Source organism: Crocodylus porosus, unplaced genomic scaffold, assembly GCF_001723895.1.
Source record: "Crocodylus porosus isolate Cpor-Errol unplaced genomic scaffold, CroPor_comp1, whole genome shotgun sequence".
NCBI classification, from domain to species: domain Eukaryota; kingdom Metazoa; phylum Chordata; order Crocodylia; family Crocodylidae; genus Crocodylus; species Crocodylus porosus.
The window spans coordinates 11,756,834-11,769,021 of NW_017728913.1; the positions used below are offsets into that span (position 1 = coordinate 11,756,834).

The window sequence follows — 12,188 nt, forward strand, 5'->3', positions numbered from 1 at the left end:
TCGGTTTAAGTTCCCCTGGGATTGACAAAAGAAGTGCTCCTCAGCCAGTATGTGTTGTCAGATAATGCCCAAGCAATCAGCTCTGCACTCAGCTCCTCTTTAGCAATTTCAGTCATTTTGGCATGGCACCAGGATGTGGGAATCTTCAACTTTCCAAGAGTATCCCAGAGGGAAAAAGGAGGAAGCCTTGAAGTTCTGGCTCAGGCTTTCTAGACTAATATTGTCTGAAAAGAAAAAACTAACTCATTCTTTTGAAACATAAACTAAAGTAGGTATTTTATTTTTATGGGGGCCAACCCTACCCTGTGACTGTACAAGATCAGACCCAAGGTGAAAGCTCCCTGAGTTAGTCCATTCCATGGCGATTTACATAATTGCCCTAGGACTAGGGTAGACTCCTGGCATATGGTTCATTTTGTCCTGTTCCTTTCCTTGCCACAGAAGAGGGAGCACAGCAATGGGGTTTGTGACTAACCTGTCTGAGGGGAGGGTTTCTTCCAGTAGAGCGGTGAGGGCTCTGCATCCTCCCTTAGGGCTGCTCCGGTCTTCTTCCTTTGCATGATCTACTGCTTTTCTATGTCCTGTCGCATTTGCCACTGTGCAGCCTGTTCCTGCTCTGAGCTGCCCTGTGGCATGTGCAGAAGCTTCCTTTGTCACTTGTGGCACCTGTGCAGCAGGTTGGCCACCCCTGCCATAGAGCATGAAGTTGATTACCTAGGCTGGGTTCTGAGTTAAGGATTTTAAAGTCTTCTAAGGTCTGTACAAGCCTTATCAAGCAAAGCAAATACGTTGGAAAGTAAACACATTGTTGAGCCTGGGTACAAAATACAGGGTTGCTATCGCCATTTGCCACAGCACAGAGGATCTTTTATGCACAATGTGTTATATCTGACAATAAATATCAGACTTGCTGCAAAATTCCCTAAACTGAATTCTAAAATTGGAATGAAAATGCAATTAAGAAAAGAAGTAGTAAACCACAAGCCTATCATCTCCTCATGAGTTGCAGGCATTTATGCAATGTCTTCATTAAATATGCTGCTTCCAACTGTTTAAGCAGTAAGGTGTGTCAGTGACTGGAAGTCATGCAATCTGAGCTGTAGTAATGCACAAATAACTTGGGTAGGACAATGAAGGTACTGTTGTAAGTTATGAGACAATCCTTTGATCAATAGCTGTGACTCCTGGCTTTGTTGACAGATGGGATTTATTGCTTAAAGGGCCCCATAGGAGTTTTACTTGTTTAAAGACTAAGATTTGGCTTAACTGAGACAGTACTTCTCAAAAGGAACAACAAAGAATCATTTGGAAACGTCTCACTCTCTCTGTGTTTCCTGGTCTCAGCGATTGTGATGTTCCCGGTAGCCAAAATGAACTGAATCTATGGGACATGCCAAACTTAAAACCAGACTAAAATAAACTAAAAGTTCAGTTGCTTGGAGAGTCTGACAGGAGTATTGCTACGGGAGCCTCTCTCTTGGTGGCTCCGCCCTCCTGTTATGGGCCAACTGCCTGCTTACTCGCTTGCCATGCCTTGATCTTGATCAATTGTTATTAGCGGGAGGCTGCCCACTTTACATGCCCCGGTGCCAGGTGGCACTGTCTGCAGCTCCTTTTCCTCCCCTACACCGCAGCCCAAGCCTTGCAGATGGTAGTAACGTGGTATTTGATCTGGGCCCTGCTGTGATTTGGCCCTGTCCTTGCCTTCTCTCTGGGGCTTCTTGCTCCGTGCGGCCCTTGCTCTGGGGCTGGGATTAATGCACCCCAAATGCTGCACCCTCTCTGGTGCCAGGGTTCCCACGCTACTGTGGAGCCCCTGTGAGGCCTCCTCCAACCCCTAATAGCCTTACCCGGTCTTCCGGTCAAACAGCAAACACAAAAACAAAGCCCCCGGGCTATAACATGAAAAGCTAAACCATCCAGCCAAAACAACATTCAATCCCTACCGGGAAATACTCCAACCCATAGCAGCAATCAGGGGATGCTCTTGTAGTCAGGCCTTCTCCCGTCTGTCTGCACTGGCTGAGCTCCCCCTCCCTTGGCTGCCAGAGGGGAACTGCCCTCCTGGCCTCATGCCTGGGCTTAAGAAGAGCCAAGCCCTGCCCCTTCCTGTCAGCTGGCTCCCTACTGCTTGCCCTAGCAACCAGCAACTGTGACTCTGGCTGCGCTGGTAACTGGCAGCTGAGCCTCCCTCTTCTTGCCACTCAGGGCCTCTCCCGAGCTGTTCCGGCTCTCAGGCACAGGGCACCTGAGTGCTCTGCAACAGGGAAAAACAGTCCTTTACCTCTGAAAATGTTAGTTATGGGAAGTAGTAACTTCAGAAGTAGGTTATTTCCACCACTTTCCCACTTACATAGTTGCAAAGAAAGTGGGCATGCTCTTGTGCATGCGGACATCTCTGTATATGAACAGCACAGGAAATCTGAAACTGACTGGACAGGCTCTGTAGTGGGAGACTAAATATGTGATGGTGTATTAGCTTTGGCATGATGTGCATGTGTTGTGCTGCAGTCTGTACTGTTGCCTCCTTTGTGTCAGTTCCTGAGAGGAGCAGAAGACGCAGAACACAAGTGGGAATAGAGGCTATATGGGACTTGTGAATCTACATAGTAAGAATACCCAAGCATTCAAATGATTGGAAGATAAAATGCACTGGTAGTAAGGGTAAATAAAATTTCATAAAAATCTAAACATGTACAAGAAATCATGTAATTCCTAGCAAGAAGATTGCAAATCTTGTCATCTTAAAGAGCTGTATAAGAATCCCCTGGATACAGAGCTGGTATGCTGGTTCCACAAGCTATGAATAATAGGTATTTAGTTTGAAGGTTAACCAGGACTTGCCACAAAGTGGAGTTAGGGTCATTGTTACAATGTCTAATTCTTAGAGTACCAGGGAAATCAGTTAGTTGTTTAAAATCCCTATGAAATTCACCATGAGAGTCAGGTGCCTAAGAAGGGGAGCCACAATGGCCAGCATAGCTGAATAAGGAGCTCAGTTAGTAAATAGGAAATGATGAAATCAAGGGTATGCCTCACTTCCAGCTTTCTCTGAGATACAGGCATCTTTTCCCAACAAACCCTTTCTTGCAGAACTCAAGCAGGGGTAGTGCTGGTACTTCCCTTTCAGTCAGTAGCTCAGTGGTTAGAGCATTCATCCAGGATATGGGGGATCCATGTTCCATTTTCTTACTTTAAGAGAATTTGCACTCATTCATCCAGGATATAGGTGATCCATGTTAATTGCCCTACTTTGACTGAGAGAATTTGCACCCATACATCCTGCCTCCTAGAGACCCCTAGCCTAAGGCTATTAAGTGTGGGAAGTGGATTCACTCAGTTCCTCCTATCAAAGCTGTTCTACTGTGCATGGAATAATTACATCAGGTCAGAGAAAGTGAATGAGTGAACACAAGCCTGTAGGCCACACACCTGAAAGGGGGGAGATGTGGGTTCTCTACTCCCTGCTCCAATGATTATTTAAAGAACATAAACATCCATTGGCACAGGGAATGGAAACAAGATCTGCCCCATCACAGCTGTGTGGCCTACCTACTAAGCCAGAGACTAACGGGGTGAAGGGACTCTCAATACTCATCAGGCCAGAGAAAGTGAGTGAGCCCTCCCCATCCAAAAATAGCCTATAATCTCATGGTTAGGGTCCTCTTTTGGGACATGTGAGTGCATATCCCATCAGGTAGTGGAGGGAACTAAACCCAAGTCTTTCACATCTTCCCATATCTGAGATATTAGATAGAAGGGGGTTGACAATTCCACTGGCTGTCTTGTACAGGGCGTGGTCCAGTAGATGTACTCTACCATGTTGGGCTCTGCAGGTGAAATAGGCGAAGGAGCACATAGGTAATGGATCCTCATGGGGTACTTTCAAGTCTTAGGTGCCTGTGTGCAATCAAATCAACCCCATTTTTTCCTCCAAAAGGACTGTGCAAAGTTTCAGTCACTGATTTGGTTCGGTGGAAGTTCGGCCCAATTTGGTGGCCAAATCTCCGAAACCAAATCTAATCAGGAGACCCATTCATCTCTCTGAATTGAATTGGAACCCTCCAAATTGATTCAGAGAAATTTGGAAAGATTTGAGGATTTGGCCATAGACAGAGCTTTAAATGTTTTAAAAGGTAGCAGGGGGCTTGTGAATGCTGAGATGGTGGGGTGGGTGAAGCGTCCCACAAGAGCATGGTGGGGTCCCCAGCGCAATTGGCAGCAGGCCCGGAAGTGGACCAGAAGCACTTCTGGGTCTGCTGGGGAGTGTGCAGGGGGGCCCCCCCAGCTTCATGACTGGTGCCTCCTGGGTCTGGGGTGGCGGATTGCTACACTGATTGCTGAGCCAGGGAGGGTTGGGGGGGCTCAAGTACCTCTGGTCTACTTCTGGGTTTGCCATCGAGCACGAGGGTGCCCCCCTACACTCCTGTGGGGCATTCCATCTGCCCCAGTATCACAGCGTTCACGAGCCACACCTGGTACCTTGGGGTATATAGAAAAAACATCTAAAGCTGTGTCTATGGCCGAATCGCTGATTCTCTGACTCAGCATTGAATCTTCAGATTCAGATTTGGCCAAATTGAATCGGGGACAGTGATCCGAATCAGTGAATCAAATCACCGAGCCTGATTCAAGCCAAATCTGAATCCAATACAGCCCATTTCACACATCCCTAGAAAGTACCTCCCAAGACAGGTTTGCTGCCAAGTTCAGATTCTCCAAATGCATCAGATTTCCAAGTCTGTTAAAAAAAAAAAAAAAAAAGAGAGAGAGACCCACACCTTTTTTTGATGGTTTGGCTAAAGAAAGGAAAGTGTCCTGACTTTCACTGCACTCCTGTGGGTGATCAAAAATTCTTTTGGGGATCGTTGGTTTGATCACTAGTTTTACCCTCCTACTTTTTTGCTTCCCTAATGACAGGACCCCCCCTTCACCCTGGTGGGGTGACTCGTTTTTTCTGGAACATCTCCATTATGGGGACAAAACCCTCCATGTATAGATTTTACTGATTGCCCAAGGACAGGGTTGGGAAGGCTTGGAGGTTTGCTACATCACTGTATCAGGGACTCAGCCGAGCCCTGTACTTACTGGGATGGCAGCCACCAACACATTCCACGGTCAGCAGATCCCTGGCCAGACTTGCGGGGAAACAGCAAGCCTGCACTCCCAAGGCAAGCCCCACAACACTTCTGGAGAGGCAGCTGGTGCACAGCAGGCATTTCCTAAGCCCTGCACCCAGATCTGGGTGGGGATCAGAATCCCAGTCCCACGTCAGCTCAGGCTGCAGCCCCGAGGCAGCTGGCACACAGAGCACTGCCTGGGGCCTGGAGGCAGCAGCTACTGGGGATAATGAGCACAGGGGCTCCTAACATCTGCTGGCAGCAGTAGGGCATGTGAGGGCACACGAGGCCAGATACCCTTATAAATGCTTGCAACGATGCCAGGAGAGGTGGAATGTACAGTCAGATGGAGGGCTCTCATCACTTCCCCCCCCGGAGGCAGGAGCCTAGGACTTCACCCATCTGAATTCTCCAGACCAATGCCAGACATCCATGTTGCCGGGAGGAGCCAGGTACCTCTAGGGGCTGAGCCAGGGTTCATGATGTTGCTGGCCTCACATTACTCCATGGGTTTGCTAGGACAGGCAAGCCTGCCCATAAAGACCAAGCCTGTACAGGGCTGTGCCTGCCAGACTGAGATTGCGTGACGGAAGGTGACTAAAGCACCCATAGGGCCAGAGAAAGTCCTAGGGCATGATCATTTGAGTTAAGTTTATTTGCTTCTTTACATGGGTGATCCCAGAACTTGCAGCAAACCTCAACAATCATACCCAAAATCTGCAGACTTCAGACAACTCAGCTGCTTCCTTCTGTGTCTGAGCTGCAGGGCAATTGCTCAGGCTGGCTGAACATGTGTATCCACAAACTGCACCCCTGAGTGGAAAGGGTGGGGCATAGGGGAGGAGGAGCCCCACAGAAAACCTTGACATCAACCCATGCTAACCTGAGCATATTCTCTCCAAGCATGTACTACCTCCTTATATCTCTTTTCAACTACATCCAGTTGTGGCAGGTGAGATTTGAAAGCAAGAGAGCAAGACACCTGCTGAATGTGCAGCATGCAGACCTCATCCCTGTGCAGCCACTCAGCCCTGATCCCTTCTACAATAAAAAAACAGTAGAAGGGCTTAAATTGAGGCAGGAATGAGAATGAAATATGTAGTTAAATGTGGTTAGCACACCGGTGGCAGCCAAGCTGCTTTACCAGAGGCATAGTAGAGTAAGTATGCATCTGGAGCAGCCACTGATGCAGGGAATGGTGCCAGCTCCTGCTGTGCCAATTGCAGGAGCACAGTCAGCTGCCACTGCAGCTTTTGTGCCTCTCCTCCCACCCTTCAATGGTGGTAACTCGGGCTCAGTTAACTGGGGTACTGCCTCAGTTGCCTCTCCTACCCTGCTCTGGGTTATGCTACTAGATTTTAATGTTTCTCCCAGATTTCCCACATACATATATTGAAGAGAAGTAGGGCTAATGTGGGTCCTTTTGGGTGCCTGCACGTGAGCTTGGAGGCTGCTCCGGAGTGCTGTAATTACATGATTGAGTCTGCGGAATCGTAATTACCGTGCTTTAGCCAGCCCCTGCGTCTCATGCATCAGTGTCCCCGCACTTCAAAATGGTAGGGTGCTTTAACTAAAGCTTGTTCAAGCTTGCCCCAGCCACCATTTTGGAGCATGGTGACACTGATGCATAAGATGCTCTGAGCACTTTAATTAGAGTGGCTCTCAGAACTGCTGTCATTAAGCCACCCCAGAGCACATGTAAAAATGCCCTTTGAGAGCATGCTACTGAGGGCCTTTGGAGCAGTTACTCATTGCTACATACTGGGCTACATATTCCTGCTATGTCATGTCAGCATTCCAGGAACTTCCTATGGGTCCACTGTAGCATGAACTTAACTAATGTAGCTGATGTTAACATAGAGTGTAATAATAGTGAAATATAACCATGTTAGTCTTGTTCTGTAAGCAGCTTGAAAACTCCATTTTGTATCCTTCCACTCGACATAAGTGAATAAACTCTGCATAGCCTTTATGTATGAGTGTGTGTGAAAGGGTGAATGGTGAGAGAATGGCATAGAGATGGGATAAGAAGATTAACTGTTTATGTAAGCAACAAGGCGCAAATTGTAAGTTACCAGCCAGTAACTAACTAATAAATGGCTGAAGAATCCCTTTGAAGCTCAAGGGCACAAAGGAGATAACAGAAGAAGAAATTCTGCCAGATGGGCAACAAGAACACTCCAAGGCTAAGATAAGCTAAAGACAAAAAAACAACCACAAAAACAGAAGCTGGGTGTGATAAAACCCTAAAGCACTGAAACAAAGGATGCCAATCCTTATAAAAGAACACTTTGAAAGTGCCAAGTCAGGTGAGTCTCTTTCTCTACTGCTGTTTCATCAGAGCACAAATGCATCTGTTCACCCTGCTCCAGCTGTTATCATCAAATCTGCTATCTTTAAATCATCATCATTTACTCAATAAGCCTGGGTTGGCCACCCTAGGCTGATACTGAGCAACTATTGCTGATAACTAAATCTGGTGTATGTGGATGAAATGGTTGTTTTGTGGGGAATGTGTATGCCTATGTGTAATAATATGTATGATGGTTTGCGTGTGTTTGTACAAATGGTGTGTCTGAACCTCTATGTCTAATTCATGTAATCAATAAACACGGCACCTTGCCATATCCCCCTTTATAAAGTCTCACTCGTAATTTGAGCAATTGGCAATTTGTGTAACACCACTTGTTGGGCGACTGCAGAGAGACTGCTGGGAGATAGTAACAGGAATATATAAATATTTCACATCTGTCCATGATTGGAAGTTGCCTAGAGAGATTCCTGTGTTTGTACCCTGATCTGTCCTATTTGTAAGATATCAAGGAAGTTGGCTGATGTTGCAGCTTGGTAGTTGAGACTTTCTCCATTTTTTTGCCCAGCTCTTCCCCTGTTTTTTCACTGGGTCTAAGCGATCAATGAATGCAGGTAAAATAAATTGATCAGTCATCCCTGAGGAGTGCCCTGATCTCAGCTCAAAGGAAGCTATGGTTACTAAACCATGAAAACAGTGCATCAAGACCCCTTCAGAAACAGTGTTCAGTTAAATGGGTTGGTGTTTTGTATTATTACTTGCAGCCGACTAGAAAATGCTTCCATTGCACTCATGCAAAAACATGGTTGTGCCTTTGCCCATGCTATGCAGCCAGTTGCTGCAACACCCCTTCTGCACGGCTGACTTGAGTCCAGTGCTGTCATTGTCCGTGTGGCAATGTGGCTACGAGCTGTGACTTGGTTACAAATTGATGGTTTATCTGTATGCATTTGCTATGCTACACTTGAAAAGAAGTAGCAAGTTCAGCTACGGATTTTAATTTTAGGAAATCTCACTTGATCCCTTTAAAATGAAGCTGGACTTGTTTTTGATTGGAGTCCTTTAGTTCCTGTTTTTCACAGGTTAACTGTTCTTTGGGACTTCAACTGAAAACTTTCACTTCTGGGCAATAAGCATTTTTTCTGTTTTGAATTACACTGAGAGGCAATACTGAAGAATTAAGTGCTTTCCTATCCCAAACGATTAATGGCAGTACATGAAACTCCCATACGCTCTTCTGTGTAAAGTCAACTGCTGCACTTATTTCTAAATGAATGCTTTTAAAACATAGGAGGGAAAGAAACCTGATTCTTGGTACAGATGGAGAAAATAGCCAACTGCGTAGTGCATTGCTCAATGTACTACTGTTTACTAGTTTTTGTTTTATTCCGTGACAGAAGGGGCAGGACCAGGAAGTTCAGGAAGAGAAATAAGTGAAACTTGCTCTTCTGTTTTTCAAATCACAGTCTTGCATACCAAAGACTGTGGAAAGTTTAGCTGATCACAAACTAGTCCCGAGTTGGGGAGGGTAAGAAAATGTGAAACAGAAATAACTTGAAAATAGATAATTTTGTTTCTGTTGAGACAGCTGAGCAGGTCAGATTAAAATTTAGGCAAGCTAAGATGCAGGCTGAGGACCCAGCTCCATGACTCAGGAAATGTCAGGCTTTCTGTCTTCAGTTAAAAAAAATTTTTGTTCCTGTCTCTAATGATTGTGAGGAAAAGTTGTGGAGCCTGGCAGAAGAGACAAGTGCAACAACAGTCTGCCTCACCTGGCATGCCTCTCCGAGCCTGTGCATGCAAGCTCTCAAGCAGATGCATTCCAGCCTCTAGGGTAAGTACTGAGCCATGGGGCTCCATTGTCTACACCGCTTGCTTCATGGGAATGGGGGACTTTCCTGCTCCAGTTTGTCTAGGAGTTGAGGAGAGTTCTATCATTTCTATTATTTCTCTCTTTGCAAAGAGAAGGCTACTGCAGCCATCGCTCAACAGCTCATTTTCATTCTTTTGCTCCTTTCCTTGCTCTCCAGAATAAAAGGCGAAGGTGAGTGGTGAAGTGGGAGCAATCATGAATGTGGAGTCTAAAAAGGAGGAGGAAGAAAATAGAAAAGTAAAGGAAGGGGTTCCTGAGCAGAACTCCCCCCTACCTAATGGGGTGTTGTCAGATAGAATTGCATTAAAGACTGCGAAGCACTCAGATACTGTGGGGATGGGAACTGTTGCAGTAATTAAGTTAGACTGAGGGGAGGGAAGTTGTGTGTTTGCTCACTTGGTGTCTAAGTACTTTGCAAGAGGTCTGATTTATGCTGTTCCTGATTCCACCTGGCTGCACACAACCTTTACAGTGCCCTGGCTAGCCTCTGCTGGGGCAGTTGGCCCTTTAAGGACACGCTTCCCAGTACTATAGCATCCCTTCCAAGTCAAAAGTTAGTGACAACACTGCAAAAACTAATGTGGATCTAATGTTTTTAATAATCCTAATCGCTCCTCTGGTTAGATCAGTGTTCGGTCAGTCTTTGAGGTGCCCTCTGCTATCACTTGGGGGTGCCATGTACCCCTAGAGCAGCAGCACCACTGCTGTCAGGGAAAGGCAAGTCAACTTCTGGTTGAGCCCCACATCCTGCAGCTCTGTAGCACAGATTGTTACAACTTGCGTGTCTGAGAGATTCTCAGGTGATACCTCTGAGCTTTGAAGAAAGCGTCCTCTGTAGTATGCGCGTATCTGGGCTGAGAACCTCCCGTGACCATGGAACAACCTCAAGTGATATCACTCCTGTTGGCAACTATCGTTTTTTATCGTAATGATGCTCAGTGTCATTTTCATTAAGTGGTAGCAGCTCCCCAAGATTCATATATTTGTATGCCCTTTGTATGTCGGTACCTCCCCAATAACTCTGACAGTAGTCTCTGATAATGTGGGCGCCCTTCTTTTCTCATTTCTGCTGAACAAAATGTCAACAAGTGATAACAAAGTGCTATTGTAACTTAGTAGAGCTAATTACCAGGGATCCTGGTTTTCCATTCCCCACAGAAAAATGTGGATTTTCCCTCTTTAAAGTGTTGTCCTGTGGGGTCAGGTCAACTCTCAGGATCTCAATATTGTGCTGTTACACAATTGCACATATACAAACACAAGTCAATTAGGTATGGGTACACACGCGCGCGTGCGCGCTCTCTCTCTCTCTCTCTCTCTCTCCCCGCTCAGGCACATACACATCCAAACCAGCCTAGATACCTATCACCAATTCAAGCACATACACACTAAAAATTAGACAAAAATCAATTGTCAATACCCACACACTCAGTACACATACACAGATCACTAATTTGTATATCATGAACACGATATATAGATACAGATATATACACACACTCACCAGTTCACACACATACAACCCACCTACACATAGGTAAGTTCCTAACTTACATGGTATGGTATGTATGTGTGTGCTTGGGGTACCTGTGATACTTGGGGGAAGGTTAAGGTGAGAGAGTTAAAGTGTAGGGAGTGAAGGTTGCCAGAACTGAGATTAGAACTGATGGACTACAGAGAAGCTGGCTAAGGAACTGAGGCTTGGGTTTACTTAAGGTAGACTGGGGCTGGAAACTAAGGCAGACAGCAGAGATATTGGGGGGGTGGGCAGGCAGATAAGTGGTGGCAAGGAGGAGATGGCCAGGAAAGAAACTAAGGAAGAAACCTGGTTGCTCAGGGGAAAAAGAAAAGGCAGTAGGGATAAGACAGTGGCAAAGAAAAAGAGGGTTTGGAGGCAGAGAGGAGCTCAGGACAGGTGTTGGAGGTGGCAGTGAGCCAGAAGCAGGAGAGGGAGAAATGAGACAGAAGTTAGAGGAGTGAGGAGCAGAGATTGGAGCAGGGCCAAACCATAGTAAAGCAGAACCCAACTTAGGGGTCCAAATAACAGTTTTATTAAACAGACAACACACTACACAGCTCCATGAAGTTATTGGTACGCACGCATAATGGCAGCAGGAGAAAGAGACTCAGTGGAAGGGTTGGGGTTCAGGTAGGGAAAAGAAGCAGAGTCCAAGTCCTTGGTTGAAGAGGCGGTGGGGGGTGATAGCTACCTATTCAGGCTGGAAAGGGGTCTTTGTCCAGTAGGCGTTGTCCAGAGTGGGGTCGCCAGCAGGGCCTCTGTGTGGATAGATGGTGTGGCATGGTGCTGGTCCAGATGGAGAGGGTGTCCCAAAGAGTCAGTCTTCACTACATCTTTCTATAGGGGCAGACCTTGTGTGACACTAGTGACAGGAGGCATGACCAGGCAAGGGTCAGCCCCTGGTGTACTGAGCATGTGCTCCATGCAGGGATGTGCAGTTTCGGGTGTCTATAATGGTGGGGTACAATGGTAGAGTTGCTGGTTCTGCAGGGTCTTCTGTCTTTCAAATGCTGGGTTCTTGTCTCTGTTCCTGGGTGAGGTCTGCGGTTCCTGGATGAATCAATACAAGGTGATGGCCTGGTTGTTATAGGCCATTCAGTAGAGGCCTGCTACCATTGTATTTCAATCATTCCTAATCACTCTTATTCATCCAGGAACCAATTTACATGGGAGGGGTACATGAATAATACAGTTGCAACACAGGGGATGCCCGGGCAGAGGACATAAGATGGAGGCTTGACATACAAAATGGAAACTTGACATGACTTATGCTAACTTACATATATAGGCCTAAAACAGTAATCACACAATATAAAAGCAGTACAAACATAATTATCACTTATAAAACTGGGTATCGATATCAAA

The 12,188-nt window shown here is 46.2% G+C and overlaps 1 protein-coding gene across 1 annotated transcript in view; it reads left to right on the forward strand.

Annotated features, from left to right (window-relative positions):
- Positions 1–8,834: 8,834 nt before the first annotated feature.
- LOC109309592 (toll-like receptor 2 type-1) overlaps positions 8,835–12,188 on the forward strand; it is a gene marked incomplete at its 3' end in the record, with an annotated part of 19,075 nt that continues 15,721 nt past the window's right edge. Inside the window, exon 1 of the mRNA XM_019534334.1 lies at positions 8,835–9,265. The remainder of the gene's footprint in view (positions 9,266–12,188) is intronic.